Source organism: Equus caballus, chromosome 13, assembly GCF_041296265.1.
Source record: "Equus caballus isolate H_3958 breed thoroughbred chromosome 13, TB-T2T, whole genome shotgun sequence".
Taxonomy (NCBI): domain Eukaryota; kingdom Metazoa; phylum Chordata; class Mammalia; order Perissodactyla; family Equidae; genus Equus; species Equus caballus.
The window spans coordinates 46,318,157-46,332,986 of record NC_091696.1 but is presented as its reverse complement, the minus strand read 5'-3'; the positions used below and the strand labels follow the sequence as shown (position 1 = coordinate 46,332,986).

Sequence of the window (14,830 nt, the reverse complement as noted above, 5' to 3'; positions counted from 1 at the left end):
GATGGTGTCCAGCACGGAGACCCTTCCCAGGACGCCTCCCAGGGTGAACAGGATATCGCTCTTCTACCAACCCATCTTCTCTCCCGAGGGCCCACTGCTGGGTACCGTAAGCTCTCAAAGTGAAGGAGGAGGGAAAACGCATAGAGATTTAAGGCACGAGAAGTAACAATCCGGTGGATACCACCAGATGTAGTCTGAGTCCATTCCCCTCTCTCCAGCATCCTCGATCCTCTCCATCATGGCTAGCCCGGTCCAGGCACCACCACTTCTCGTCTGCACGATTTCCATAATCTTCTTGCTGGTCTCCCAGCTTCCACACGAACGCTAACCAGAGCAAAATTTTTATTACGGAAAATTTCAAGAAACATACAAAAATGGAGAGAACAGAATGATGAACGCGATTTCAACAATGATCGGCTCACGGCCAGTCCAGTTTCACCTGCTCCTCAGCCCCCTGGAATCGTTCATTTCTCCTCCCCAGGTTTTTTTTTTCGTTTATTTCGAAAATTTTCAGCCTCAGGACAGGGTCGCCTGACTTCTCATCAGTTCCCCTGCAGATGGACGGTCTGTTGTGGCATAGACTTTATTCCAAGCTTCCTTCAAGGATTTGCTCTTGAATCCAGAGTTTTGATACCCAAAACCAAAGTTGAGACCTTTAAAAAAAAAGTCTCCTTTTGCAAATCTTGCAAATCGAAAGCCTTGGCTTTCAAGATGATCATCTCTGCCGTGAATTTCAAAAGCCTGCCTAGGAACTCATAAAAGCCAAGAATTTGCCTCTTTGGGGGTTTCTGTTTTAGAATTGGGTTAGATCAAGCCTCTCCCAGCGGTGTAACCAGAAGGACTCAGGCCTCAGCCTCAGTACTTGGTTTTGTGGAGAGAGGGGTCACAGGGTTTCTTTAAAAAGGGGAACAGACGTAGCGTTACTGCATGTGCAAAAAATATTACCCATTGCTATTTTTATTGTTGTTAAAATAATAATTTTAGCGGATGTAAATAATTTCTCAGAATGGGCACAGAGGTGACAGCTCAACCCTGTTTTTCCATATGGTTTTAAGCTCTTCCATTACCATTTCTCCTGACGTAAACTTTCTCAAGACCCGAACTTCCAAGTTTGAAGGGGTTATTTTCCCTTTAATACGTCAATATCCTAGGTGTTTCTGCAGCAGCAGCTTCCCATGGCTGTGCTCCAGTGCACGCTTGCAAATCCGCATCCTGGATGTCACTTAAAGTCCCGTGTCATTTGAAAGTCTGACACTCTTGCTTCACCTTGCATCATCGGATTTCCATGGTCATAAGCACTGGCATTCATGTCGAAGTTAGTCACCCGTGTAAAAAAAAAAAAAAAAAAAAAAAAAAAGTGAGATTTTTCTTTTCGCACAAATCCACTGAAATCTTCTAATATTTTTCAACACTGGGAGGTTCCTAGAACCAGGACTTGCCCAGACAGGATAATTCAGACCTAGGCATGATACAGACAAACTGAAGGGGATGGAAGGATGGTTAGTGGTGAGAGCCACTTACTGAGAATAGAACTGTGGGTGTTTATCCTCGGCCCAGCCAACAGCTTCCCTGGTGACCCGCCGTGCCACAGCTGGGCTCAATTTCCAAATGGGCGGTTTTCCTGGTGACAGAACCAGAATCACCCGTGTCTTTACAGCCAGAAGTAAGAACACTTGCTTTTTTTTAAAGTGGCCCAAATTGTCACCTTTGCGTGTATCCTGATTTTTTTAATAAACTTTCAGTGTTAGAACAGTTTTAGATTTACAGAATAGTTGAAAAGACAGTAAGAGATTTCCCATATTCTCCACACTGTCTTTCCTCTGTGATTTTCCTGTATTATAACATCTTACATGATTACCATATATCTGTAACGATTAATGAGCCAATATCGACACCTTCTGATTATCAAAAGTCTACACTGTGTTCAGATTCCCTTAGTTTTTACTAAGGCACTTTTCCTCTTCCAGAATCCCATCCGGGACCCAGGACATTCAGGCGCCACATCTGGTTAGGCTGCTGTTGGTTGGGATAGTGTCTCAGACTTTCTTTGATTTTTGCTTGAATTGACACACCGTAGTATTCACATACTATGATATCCACCCTTTTAAAGTGTACAATTCATTGGGTTTTAGCATATTAAAAAATCGGGCAACCATCGCTTCTATCTAATTCCAGCACATTTTCTTTGTCTCTGTAAGAAACCGCTTACCCACATAGCGGTCACTCCCCAGTCCTCCAACCCCTGTTGCTGGCGACTGCTAATCTACTTCCTGTCCCTATGGGTCCGCCTGTTCCAGCAATTCTGGAGTCATACAGCCTGTGGCCCTCTGCGTTTGCCCTCTTTCACTGAGCGTCTTTTTGAGGTTCATCCACGTGGTCGCATCTATCAGCATTTTATTCCTTTCTATGGCTGAATAATATTCCTGTCAATGGATATACCACATTTTGCTTATCCAATTCATCAATTGATGGGCATCGTCACTTTTGGCTATTACGCCTTCCCTAAATAGTTTTAAGGAGTACCGCTTAGGTATTTTGTAGAATGTCCTTCAGTTGGGATTTGTCTGATGCGCTGCTCACGATTCTGCTGGGGTTGTGGGTTTTTGGGAGGAAGACCATGGAGCTAAAGTACCCCTCCTTTTTTCTTTTTTTTTTTTGAGGAAGATCAGTCCTGAGCTAACATTTCCTGCCAATCCTTCTTCTTTTGCTGAGGAAGACTGGCCCTGAGCTAACATCCGTGCCCATGTTCCTCCACTTTATATGTGGGATGCCTACCACAGCTCGGCTTGCCAAGCGGTGCCGTGTCTGCACCCGGGATCCGAACCAGTGAACCCTGGGTCACTGGAGCAGAACGTGCGCACTTAACTGCTGCGCCACTGGGCCGGCCCCTAAAGTGCCGTTCTTATACTCATCTCAAAGGTGTCTACCTCCACCATGACGTCTCACGCTGGATGCCAACTCTGCTCACCTGGCGCAGGTAGTGCTGTCAGTTTTTCCACTGGAAAGTGCCTGATTTTAATAGACAATTGCACCAGCTTCTTCTTCACTCTGGCCAGGTGGCTATAATTCTAAGATTCATTTTTGCAGCACAGATCTATTCAAAGGAAGAGGAGTTTTAACTATTTGATTTGGATTCACACTTTAAATGAAGATCTTTTATTTTTTTTGGTGAAGAAGATTGGCCCTGAGCTAACATCTGTTGCCAATCTTCCTTTTTTTTTTCTCCTCAAAGCCCCAGTACCTAGCTGTATATCCTAGTTGTAAGTCATTCCAGTTCTACTATGCGGGATGCAGCCACAGTGTAGCCTGATGAACGGTGTGTAGGTCCACACCCAGGATCCAAACCTGTGAACCTGGGCTGTTGGAGCCGAGTGCGCGAACTTAACCACTCGGCCACGGGGCTGGCCCTGACATTTTTAAACAAATATTTAATATCCAGTGTTGGTGAGGATGTAGAGACACAGACATTGCAGAGGCTGTCTGGGGCATGAGTGGAGATGGGGAAGAGATTTAGGAATCACACCCAAAGCCTTACAACGTGCCGCCTTAACCTATCAACCCTGTGTTTAGAAATTTATATGAAGAAAATGGGTATGTGTGCAAAGATTTGGCCCAAACCCCCAAAACAAACAAAAACAACCCAACTCATGACGCTATTATTTATAGGAACTAAAAATTGAAAATAATCTAAGCGTCCCCAAAAGGAAATCAGCTTTAAAATTGATGACACAACCCCACAACCCAAAGCCAAACAACTATTTAAAAGGATGTAAAGACATAAAAACACGATCACCATTTATAAAGTGGAAAAAAAACGAAAACCAGTGTGTCTAGGGAAATTCTAACTTTGTTAAACAAACAGATATATATGTTTATGTGCAGAAAAGACAACGGAAGGATATATATGAAAATGTTACATTTGTTCTTTGGATGGTGGGCCAACAGTTTGATTGTTTCTTTCCATTTATTTGTATTTTCAAACTTCCCTGCAATTAATCTGTTTTGACTTTGTGATAAGGAAAGATTAGGTTTCATTTTAAAAGTGATTTTTGATTTACTGTATTCAATGACGTGACGTCTATGTATTCAGCCATCAAAGCGAACTTTAGAAAGAAACCTGACAAAGAATTTCATCTTCACACCAGGCCAGTCCCAGCTCCATGGGATCAGCCGGGGGCCCCGCGCCAAAGAGATGGCGTCCCAGACTGGGTGATTTGAGGAGAGTGCAGTCCAAGGGCTCATGTCACACTCTCAGGCCAATGACAGCTGAGTCACCACATCCGTGTTGCAAAGGCTGAGGAGAGAGAGCGGCCACCAGAACTCAGACTGGGCAGCCCCATGGAGAGTTTTTGGGTCCCGGCACAGACCAACCTGCTGCGACCCCACGGGTAGGGAGCTGGGGGAATAAGGACCCCAACTTCTGTCCCTTCCTCCCTCTGCTCTCCTTCTTGGGCTCCCCATTGGCTGAGACTATCAGATACGAGAGGGCACAGCCCTCTGTTGACACGGGCCGCACGGGTCCGCCTCATGGGGCTGAGAGCAGAGAGGAGAAGGTGTAGAGTGGATCTGGCGGTGGTCAGAGGACCGCCAGCACAACGGCCACGTGACCTTGGAGGAGTTGTTTAACCTCTGTCACATAAGAAGAAGTATATTTGGTCTTCATCTCAGGTTCCTGGCATAGAGCTCCTAAAACCCTTGGAATTTCCTGAGTGACAGGAGTGTCTTCCATTATTCATAACCAGCTCCTCCTCATCACACCTGCATTTATGCTAATTTATTATGCTAATTTATGTTAATGAGGTGGCTTAGGGTGGGGCCCCCGGGTAGCCTCAGGATGGAGCTGGTCACCAGAAAGACCAAGTGATGGGAGGGTTAGAATTTTTAGCCCCAACCACCGGCCTCCAGGACGGGTTGGAGCGGGGCTGAGTTGCATCCTTTATAATAAACTGGTAATAGTAAGAAAACTATTTTCCTGAGTTCTGGGAGTCCTTCTAGTGAATTATGGAACTCGAGCAGGGGGTTGTGGGAACCCCCCATTTACAGCTGGTCAGTCAGAGGTACGGGAGGCCTGGACTCGGGGTTGGCGCCTGAAGTGGGGCAGTCTTGTGGGACTGAGCCCTTAACGTGTGGGGTCTGACAATAATCCCAGGTAGGAGGCCGGCCCCATGGCGTAGTGGTCAAGTTCGTGCACTCTGCTTCGGCGGCCCAGGGTTCACCCATTTGGATCCTGGGCGCAGACCTATACACTGCTCATCAAGCCCTGCTGTGGCGGCGTCCCACACAGAAGAACTAGAATGACCCACAACTAGGATATATAACTAGCTGCTACGGGGGAGGAAAAAAAAGAAAATTCCAGGTTATTAGAGTCAGGCTTGAATTGCTTGTTCAGAGTTGGAGAATTGGTTGGTGTGGGAAAAACCTCCACACATTTGGTGTCAGAAATGTTTTGTGGGTAGAAACAGGTCTCAGGAACCTCTTGGGGCCTCAATTCGTCATCTTTAAAATAGGAATAAAAATACCAACTTCACTGGGGAATTGTCAGCATCAAATGAGTTAACACACACAAAAGACTTACCATAAATATTAAAACATGTGGAATGGTATGTGTGGTGGAGGGACCCTCTGTTAAAACATCATTATTTGGACCGGCCTGGTGGCTTCGGCAGCCCGGGGTTCACCCGTTCAGATCCCAGGTGTGGACATGGCACTACTTGGCAAGCCATGCTGTGGTAGGCATCCCACATATAAAGCAGAGGAAGATGGGCACAGATGTTAGCTCAGGGCCAGTCTTCCTCAGCAAAAAGAGGATTGGCAGCAGATGTTGGCTCAGGGTTAATCTTCCTCAGAAAAAAAAAGAAAGAAAAAAAATCATTATTAACATATCATATTGTTAACGTAACAGTATCCAGTTCTCCTTTGTTCTTGGGTACGTGGAGACATCCTTTCCAGTCCCCTTGGGTTAGGGTCACATGACAGCTGACCAATGGAATGTGATCAGAAGTGATGTGTCACTTCCTTTCTGAGGGAGCAAAAAGCCTCTGCAAGATTTTCCAGGCTTCATCTTCCCCTTTGTGGAGGAGGCCTGGCTTTGAGAGGGTGGAGTCCCAAGACGGAAGCCGCCTGGATCCCTGAGTCACCGTGCGTCATCCGTGGAGGACGGCAGCCCCGGAGACTCGCCTGGACCCGGAGCAGGCTTTGCCTGAGCAAGAAATAAACTTCTGTGGTGTCCAGCCAGTAGATCTTCTCGTCATTGCCGTTTGCTCATTCACAGCAGCATAACCTATCCTGACTGGTACAACCTATCCATGGATGTTTCCAGAAAATAACCAGTTTGGGGAATCCAGGGTACCACCTCTCGCATCTTTCATCCCACCCACCGCCCTTCCAGGCCTCTCCTGATCTCTTCCAATGGGCTGTTGCTGCAGTGGCTGGGAGCAACCACAGACACACTGCCAACTGGATGGGCACCATCCCCTCGTAGGACCTCTGGGGCGGGAGCCATGGTGCCAGTTTTTTAAGAAGGAAAGAAAATGTCCTTGTGAATGGTTCTGATCTGCCAGTTCCTGATGAACGTGTCCTCGTTTGGGCAGAGCTGGGGACCCTGCACATGTTTGCATTCTCGTATTCCTGTCTGCATCAGTTACTAGTGGTGGACAGCCTTTGTAGGGGTCCCAAAGATTCACGCCTCTTGGTAGGTATTCATGCCTTTGTGTAATTCCTTTCCCTTTAATGTGGGTTAGATTTACTGTCTTGCTTCAGATGAATTCAATTCGGGAGAAGTGATGGATGTCACATTCAAGAGTAGCTTATAAAGGGGCTGGCCTGGTGGGGCAGTGGTTAAGTTCGCTTGCTCCGCTTCAGTGGCCTGGGGTTTGCTGGTTTGGATCCCGGGCACAGACCTATGCACCACTCATCAAGCCATGCTTTGGTAGGCATCCCACATATAAAGTAGAGGAGGATGGGCATGGATGTTAGCTTAGGGCCAGTCTTCCTCAGCGAGAAAAGGGGGATTGGCAGTGGATGTTAGCTCAGGGCTAAAAAAATAAAAAGAGTAAGTTATAAAACCCTGTGGCTTCTGCCTTGGGCTCCCTCTCTCTCTCTCTTTCTGCTGAAGGAAGCCAGCTGCCAGGTTGTGAGCTGCCCCATGGAGAGTTAATTAATATAACTATCCCCCAAACTACTTCCTTTCCCAAAGGAGAGCACAATGGAATCACCTTTATAATCCCCCTTCTCTTCCCACCTTGCCCTCTCCCACATCCAGGTAACCTTTGATCTGTTTCCTGTGCCTATAGACTAGTTTGCATTTTCTATAATTTTATGTAAAGGGAATGAATCATAAGCACATACACTTTTCTCTGGCTTCTTTCACTCAGCATAATTATTTTGAGATTCACCCATGTTGTATTGTGTACCAACCAAAAGTTCATTCCTCCTTACTTCTGTGCAGTGGTCCACTGTATGGACGTACCACAGTCTGTTTATCCTTTCGTTTGTTGATAGACATTTGGGTTGCTTCCAGTTTTGGACTATTACAGGTAGAGCTGATATGAACATTCTTGCATAAGTATGGACATATGCTTTCTTTTCTCTTTGGTATATACCTTTTCTCTTTGGTATATACCTAAGAGGGGAATGGCTGGGTCTTATCCTAAGTGGATGTTGAATTTTATTTTATTTTATCATTTTTTATTTTTTACTTATTTTTTTGAGGAAGATTAGCCTGAGCTAACATCCACCACCAATCCTTCTCTTTTTTTGCTGAGGAAGATTGGCCCTGAGCTAACATCTGTGCCCATCTTCCTCTATTTTATATGTGGGATGCCTGCCACAGCACTGTGGTTTGATAAGTGGTGCATAGGTCTGTGCCTGGGATCCGAACTGGCAAACCCCGGGCCATGGAAGTGGAACACGTGAACTTAACTGCTGTGCCACCGGGCCGGCCCCTGGATGTGTAATTTTAAAAGAAACTCTCGGATTATTTTTCAAAGTGATTGTACCACTTTATATTCTCACGAGCACTCTGCAGGATGTTTGACAATCATGGCGCTAACCCACGAAATGCCAGAGGTTCTAGTCATTGTGACAACCCAACCTGCACCCCCCTTACAAATGCCCTTTGGGATGGGGCAGTGCTGTGCCGGCTGAGAACCACTGCACCAGAGGATCTTTTCCAGCCATGGGCAAGGGTAAGCCCCCATTTAGGAACCATGGGAGAAAACTCTTGAACCCATATTTCTGAACTGAATCCATGGTAGCTGGAGGTACAACACGGTAAAAAGAGCGAGAGGTAGCCACTCGTGACCATCTTGGCTTGGTCTTGCATTTTGTGGTTCTTCAGTTTCTGAAAAGACCAAAATGCTCTTTATGTAAAGAACCAAGCTTTATAGGCGGTGGTGAAACACAACGGTGGTGGTTAGAGCCTAGAGTCATGTGACCCATTTGCTTTCTATTCTTAACTTTCTCTCTGGCCCTGGAGCCTCCCAGAGCCTCCCTCGGGTGAAAATAAGTGGTGTTTGGTAATCCTGAGCTGAAAGGTGGTACTTAAGTCAAAAGGACACCTGAACTCAGCTAATTTGCACTAATCACCCACACCAGCCCTGGCTCAGCCGGAGGCGAAAACATCCTCATGATGCAATCACAACCACACATTGCAGGATGCCACCCATGCTCAAACACTCTTTTGACTTCGAAAGCCTTCATCCTCAGCCCCCTGTTAACAGGAGCATGCATCAGAAGCCCCGAGGGCTTGTTAAAACACCCATTGCCTGGCCCCACCCTGGAGACTCTGATTTCACGTTCTGGAGAGGAGCCTGAGAATTTGCATTTCTATCAAGCTCCCAGGTGGTGCTGATGCTGCTGGTCCAGTGGCCACACTCAGACCCATGTCCCTACTGGAAGCCTTTAATTTGTCAATTTAAAGTCAATGTGATTTTGCCCCCCCTGCCAGGGGACAAAATCTGGAGACATTTTTGGTTATAACTGGTGTAGGGGGCAGTGCTACTGGCACCTGGGAGGTAGAAGCCAGGGATGCTGATCAACATCCTACAGTGTGTGGAGGGGAATGCTTCGATAAAGTAGACTGTTCTCCCAAGGAAGAAATATTGTGCAGCCATTCAGAAGAATGCTTCCGAGACCTTTTTAAAACTTGGGGAATTGTTCATGATATGATATGAACAACAAAAAAAGGGATAAAAGGAGTATATTCAACATATCAGCTGTTTCATGTAATTTTCTTCACACTTTATCACTACCTACAATTATTATTATGTTTTTTTGCTGAGGAAGATTCACCCTGAGCTAACATCTGTGCCAATCTTCCTCTATTTTGTATGTGGGTCACCACCACAGCATGGCTGCCAACAAATGGTGTAGGTCCGTGCCCAGGAACTGAATCTATGAACCCAGGACGCCTAAGCAGAGTGTGCTGAACTTAACCACTAGGCCACAGGGCCATCCCCAATTATCTCTTTTTTTAATTATTATTTTGAGGTCATATCGGCTTCTAACACTGTGTAAATTTCAGATGTACATCACTGTATTTCAGTTTCTGTATAGACTGCATCGTGTTCACAACCAAGTCTAGTTTTTATCTGTCACCATACATATGTGCCTCTCTATGCTTTTTACCCTCCCCCAACCCACTTCCCTAATCTGTTCTCTTTCTCCATGTGTTTGTTTCTCTTCCACATAGGAGTGAAATCATACAGTGTTTGTCTTTCTTTGTCCGGCTTATTTCACTTAGCATAATACCCTCAAGGTCCATCCATGTTGTTGCAAATGGCATGATTTTGTCTTTTTTATGGCTGAGTAGTATTCCACAGTATATATATGCCACATCTTCTTTATGTATTCATCCATAGAAGGGCACTTGGGTTGTTTCCACATCTTGGCTATTGTGAATAATGCTGCAACGCACATAGGGGTGCATAAATCTTTTTACGTTATTGATTTCACATTCTTTGGATAAATACCCAGTAGTGGAATAGCTAGATCACATTGTCTCTGAAAAGGAGTTAATTTCCAAAATACATAAAGAACTCTTACAACTCAACAGCAAAAAAATGAACAACCCAATCAAAAAATGGGTAGAGGATATGAACAGACATTTTTCCAAAGAAGATATACAGATGGCCAACAGGCACATGAAAAGATGTTCCACATCACTAATCATTAGGGAAATGCAAATCAAAACTACACTGAGATATCACCTCACACTCGTCAAAATGGCTTATAATTAACAAGACAAGAAATAACAAGTGCTGGAGAGGATGTGGAGAAAAGGGAACGCTTGCACACTGCTGGTGGGAGTGCAAACTGGTGCAGCCACTATGGAAAACAGTACGGAGATTTTTCAAAAAAATAAAAGTAGAAATACCATATGATCTACCTAGAATGATCTTGTTTGTTTACATGTTTACTTATATATCATCTGTCTTTATTTACCAGGACGTAAGCTCCTGGTATTCTTTCTTTTTTGTTTTTTTCTTAAAGATTTGCACCTGAGCTAACATCTGTTGCCAATCTTCTTTTTCTTCTTCTTCTCCCCAAAGCCCCCCAGTACATAGTTCTAGGTCCTTCTGGCCCTGCTATGCGAGATGCCACCATAACATGGCTTGATGAGTGGTGCTAGGTCCACGCCCAGGATCCGAACCAGTGAAACCCTGGACCGCCGACGTGGAGCGTGTGAACTTAACCACTTGGCCACGGGGCCGGCCCAGCTCCTGGTATTCTTAAGGAGAGTGTTAGATGGTTGGCAGGCACGTGAATGGGTAAACCGATGTCTTGTATGTAAAATCAACTAGGTAAACAGGATAAACATTTAACACCCAAGTCTCTGAAAAGAAAATCCCTCAACTGTAGCATTTGCCAATTTCCGTGGTGGAAAGACCCCCATCATGGCTGATTTCAAGCTACCTCAAGATGTCACTGAAAGAGGAGTTGGGTAGATGTACACAACTGGCTAGCCAAGCCCATAGGAGCCAGCTCCAGCACACCGCTGGAAAGAATTATATTAATATAATATATTAATGGAAGGAAGAATGCTAAGATGCTAATGATAGCATATGGGGTCATACATATATAGAAACCATCAAGCTCCAGCTTAATAAGAACCGAAATTGAGGGGGCGGCTCCTGGGCTAGTTTATGCCCTCCAAGAAGAATAGAATAACCTGGCCCTATTTCTGGTCTCAACCCAAATTCTCAATTCCTGACTGACAAAATCAGCCAACACGATCTTATGTCAATTGTGGTGGGAGTGGGGGAAGGATGCATATAAAGTGGGGTGTGGGGGGGCCCATACAATGCAGGTGTCCAGGTTGCGTCCTGTGTGGAGGGGCACATCTGGGGGGGGTTCCACTGACATCATAGACATATATCAACTCATATGAAAGAATGCAGGCAGACCTGGAAATCCTGGGCTTCTGAGTCCCGAGGCAGCAAGGGAATAGCCCCGTTCTGAGCCCCATGGACAGATGGCCATGTACACACTCTGGAGTCTTGTTACATATGCACACACGTGGCTGGCCATCTCCTGAGCCCCTCGTTTCTCAGGGGACCAATTGAGCCTCCTCCACCCCAACTGACATGGCTGTCTCATCTGAAGGAGAGGGCAGTGGGGTATTGACACACTGGTGACGCCTGTAAGTCCTGGGACGCCCTCAAGTGGGTAAAAGTGAGGGCGTCTCTGAGCCTCAGCCAGGGTTGCTACCCCCCGGCCACAGGAATTACTTAGGACACTTACAAAAAATCATTTGAGATACTCAAAAGAATTGAAAACGTATGTTCGCACAAAAACGTGCACGAAATTATTCATGGCACCATTATTCATAATAGTCTAAAAAGTGGGAACAACCCAAACGTCCATCAACGGATGAATGGATAAACAAACTGTGGTTTACCCGTACAATGGAATATTATTCAGCTGTAAAACAGAATGAAGTGTTGACACCTGCTACAACATATATAAATCTCAAAAACATTATGGTAAACAAAAGAAGCCAGACACAAAAGGTCACGTTTTACGATTCCATTTCTATGAAATATCCAGAAGAGGCAAATCCATAGATGGAAAGTAGATTAGTCATTGCCAGGGGCTGGGGGAGGGGGGAATTGAGAGTGACTGCTGCTGGGCGTGGGGTTTCCTATGAGAGTCACGAAGATGTTCTGGAATCGAACAGTGGGGATGGTTGGACAACACAGTGAAATATACTAAAACCACCAAACTGAGTACTTTTAAACAGCAGATTTTTTTTTTAAGCTATGCTTTTAGGTGGGGAAGATTGGCCCTGAGCTAGCATCTGCTGCCAATCTTGCTCTTTTTTTTCCTCCCCACGGCCCTAGTACATAGTTTATATCCTAGTTGTAAGACCTTCTAGCTCTTCTATGTGGGATGCTGCCAGAACATGGCTTGATAAGTGGTGTGTAGGTTCACACCTGGGATCTGAACCTGCAAACCCCGGTCTGCTGAATCAGAACGCACATACTATGCCACCGGGCCGGCCCCTAAAACGGTGGATTGAATGGCGTGTGAATTACGTCTCAATGAAAAAAATAATTTGAGGAACTTTGTCCTAGTTTGCACATAGGCTGGAAATGGGTGGGCTGGTGGTGGTCCCCAAAACAAGGCTTCTAGGGGTTCCTCTCGGTGACCCGCGGATAGGGTGGTGGGCAGGCAGTTCCTAGAGAAGACAATAAGGTTGTATACCGGACAGACCTGTTGCACGGCAGACCCCGTTGGTGCTCGCCTGTATCTCCATGGCATGCACACGCCCTTGGGGCAACCAAACCTCAACCAGTGATGGACAGGGCCCCAGCTTCCTCAGTCCTGGAGGTCCCCAGTGGGACTGAACCCCAGTTGCCCACAGCGAATAACCTGCTCATTAACATACCCAAATTATCTCCTGGCCTTCCTCACCTGGCTTCCCTGTCCCGGGGTCACCTCCCAAGTCAACTACTTGCCGTCTCATCCTTGTTTCAGGTTCCACCTCTGGGAGAACCCACCCCAGGTAATTGTCTCTTCTTCATATTTTTTGAAGTTTTCTTCATAGCAGACACAGTACTTTCCTCAACAGAAATAAATGTTTCTTTCAAGTCGTAAGATATCAGAGAGTGAGTACCTCATCTCTGGAAGGACGTTCTGGCTGAAGGTATTTACCAAGCACCTACTGTGTGCCAGGCACTGTTCTAGGCGCTGGAGATGGAGAGATGAACAGGGCAGCAGGCCGACATGGTCTCTGCTCTCATGGAATGTTCTAGTGGGTTTGAGGAGAGATGGACACGCAAGTGAGAGAATGAATATGCCTTGTTCATCCCAAGATGCATAAGCACCAGGAACAGAACTCTCGGTGAAGTGGCAAAAAGCAAAGGGGGTTGGGGAGCTCTGTTTTGGACTGGCTGGTCAGGGAGGGCTGCTCGGAGGAAGTGATGTTTGAACGGAGACCTGAATGACCAGAAGGTGCCTGAGAGACCGGGATCTGTGTGGTGAGAAGAGCCAGAAAGTGCCTTCACGCTCAAGATGAGGCCTGTGGACCAGCAGCCTCGGCATTGCTGGGAGCTGGTTGGAAAAGCAGACTTGGGCCCCACCCCAGACGGACAGAACCAGACTCTGTAGTCCACGCTACCTCGAGGTGATTCGTGTGAGAATCACGGAACAGTGGATCGAATATGAGGGCTGAGTGACTGCTGTTTCAGGATGCAGGCTGTGGTCAGACAGTGCGAATCTATTGTGTAGACATCTTGCCTCAGGGAGAGGCTGGACCGCTTATGATGCCCGCCCCGGCAAACGGACCTGAGCCTTGTTTTTGCTTTTAGAGCTGTCACACTTTTCAGGGACATCAAGGCATCAGTCAGCAGCAGGAGACCAGAGAAGCACAGTCTATTATGAGGCCCCCTTCGCGACATCACCATTGTGCTGAACCGTGCCTCCAATCCGGGCTCTGGGTACCACCCGCAAAGTTGCCGCAAGTAGGAAGACTGCGGGCAGTCTTTCTGAAAGGGCATTTAACTGCCTGCGAGCCACCCCTCAGAGAGAGTCAGAATGAGAGTCCCATTCTTAACCTGAGTCCTACCTGGTAACCAGCAGCACCTTGCAGCCACAGTTGCAGGCTGAGGACCGGCCATGGAGGGAACACCCTGTTGTAATGGGGAAAAGTTGCATAAATACAGTGGGTGAAAGCAAAGCCAACGCACAAACAACCCCGAATCTCCCCCAAACTATGGACTATTCCATTTAATTAGCACTGTGCAAATTACCATGAGCTTTACATATATAAAGAGTAATGAATTGTCTTCAGCTGTTGGTACAGAGACCTGCCCACAGTTGCTTATATAAATTAGAGGGCTTTTTCGCTACTTAAAAAAAAAGTCTAGAGGTAGCCCAGGGACACCCACAAATTCACCCGAAACTTCCTCCTTTCTGCTTCGCCATCCTTAGCATATGGCTTCCTTCCTTAAGGTCACCTCATGGTCAAAGATGGCTGCTGCAGCCCTTACTCTCTTGTTTGTGTTCCAGGAAGCAGGAAAGAGGAAGTAGCAAGAGCAAGAAGGCAAGCTAAGTCAGTTTCCTTTAAATAGCTTTCCTGGAAGCCCCACCCGGTGACTTCCTCTTCTTATTTCCTCATCCTCCATTAGCTGCAAAGCAGGCTGGGAAATGTAGTTCTTAAGCTGGGCACGTTGCCCACTTGAGTACAGTTTAGGCTCTGTTAGCAAAGAATAACTGTGGAATGGATATTGGGAAGGGAGCTAGCAAACTCTGTTGTGTATATATTATCCCATTACATACTCAGTTTTGAGAAACTCTTAGGAAAATTCACCATTTCCCCCATGAGGTC

At 46.3% G+C, this 14,830-nt stretch overlaps 1 long non-coding RNA gene across 6 annotated transcripts; it reads right to left on the bottom strand.

Moving 5' to 3' along the window:
* Positions 1-325: 325 nt before the first annotated feature.
* Positions 326-14,545, bottom strand: LOC102149396 (uncharacterized). 6 transcript variants are annotated; one of them, XR_011424359.1, is made up of 6 exons: positions 14,399-14,545; positions 14,069-14,132; positions 13,118-13,252; positions 5,576-5,837; positions 2,969-3,094; positions 326-1,298 (listed from the first exon to the last, which is right to left on the bottom strand). It is a non-coding gene; the product is annotated as an uncharacterized lncRNA (long non-coding RNA). The 6 variants fall into 6 exon arrangements; XR_011424360.1 differs by lacking the exon at positions 2,969-3,094 and adding an exon at positions 1,522-1,621; XR_002799343.2 differs by lacking the exons at positions 2,969-3,094; positions 5,576-5,837 and adding an exon at positions 1,522-1,621.
* Between the last annotated feature and the right edge of the window lie 285 nt (positions 14,546-14,830).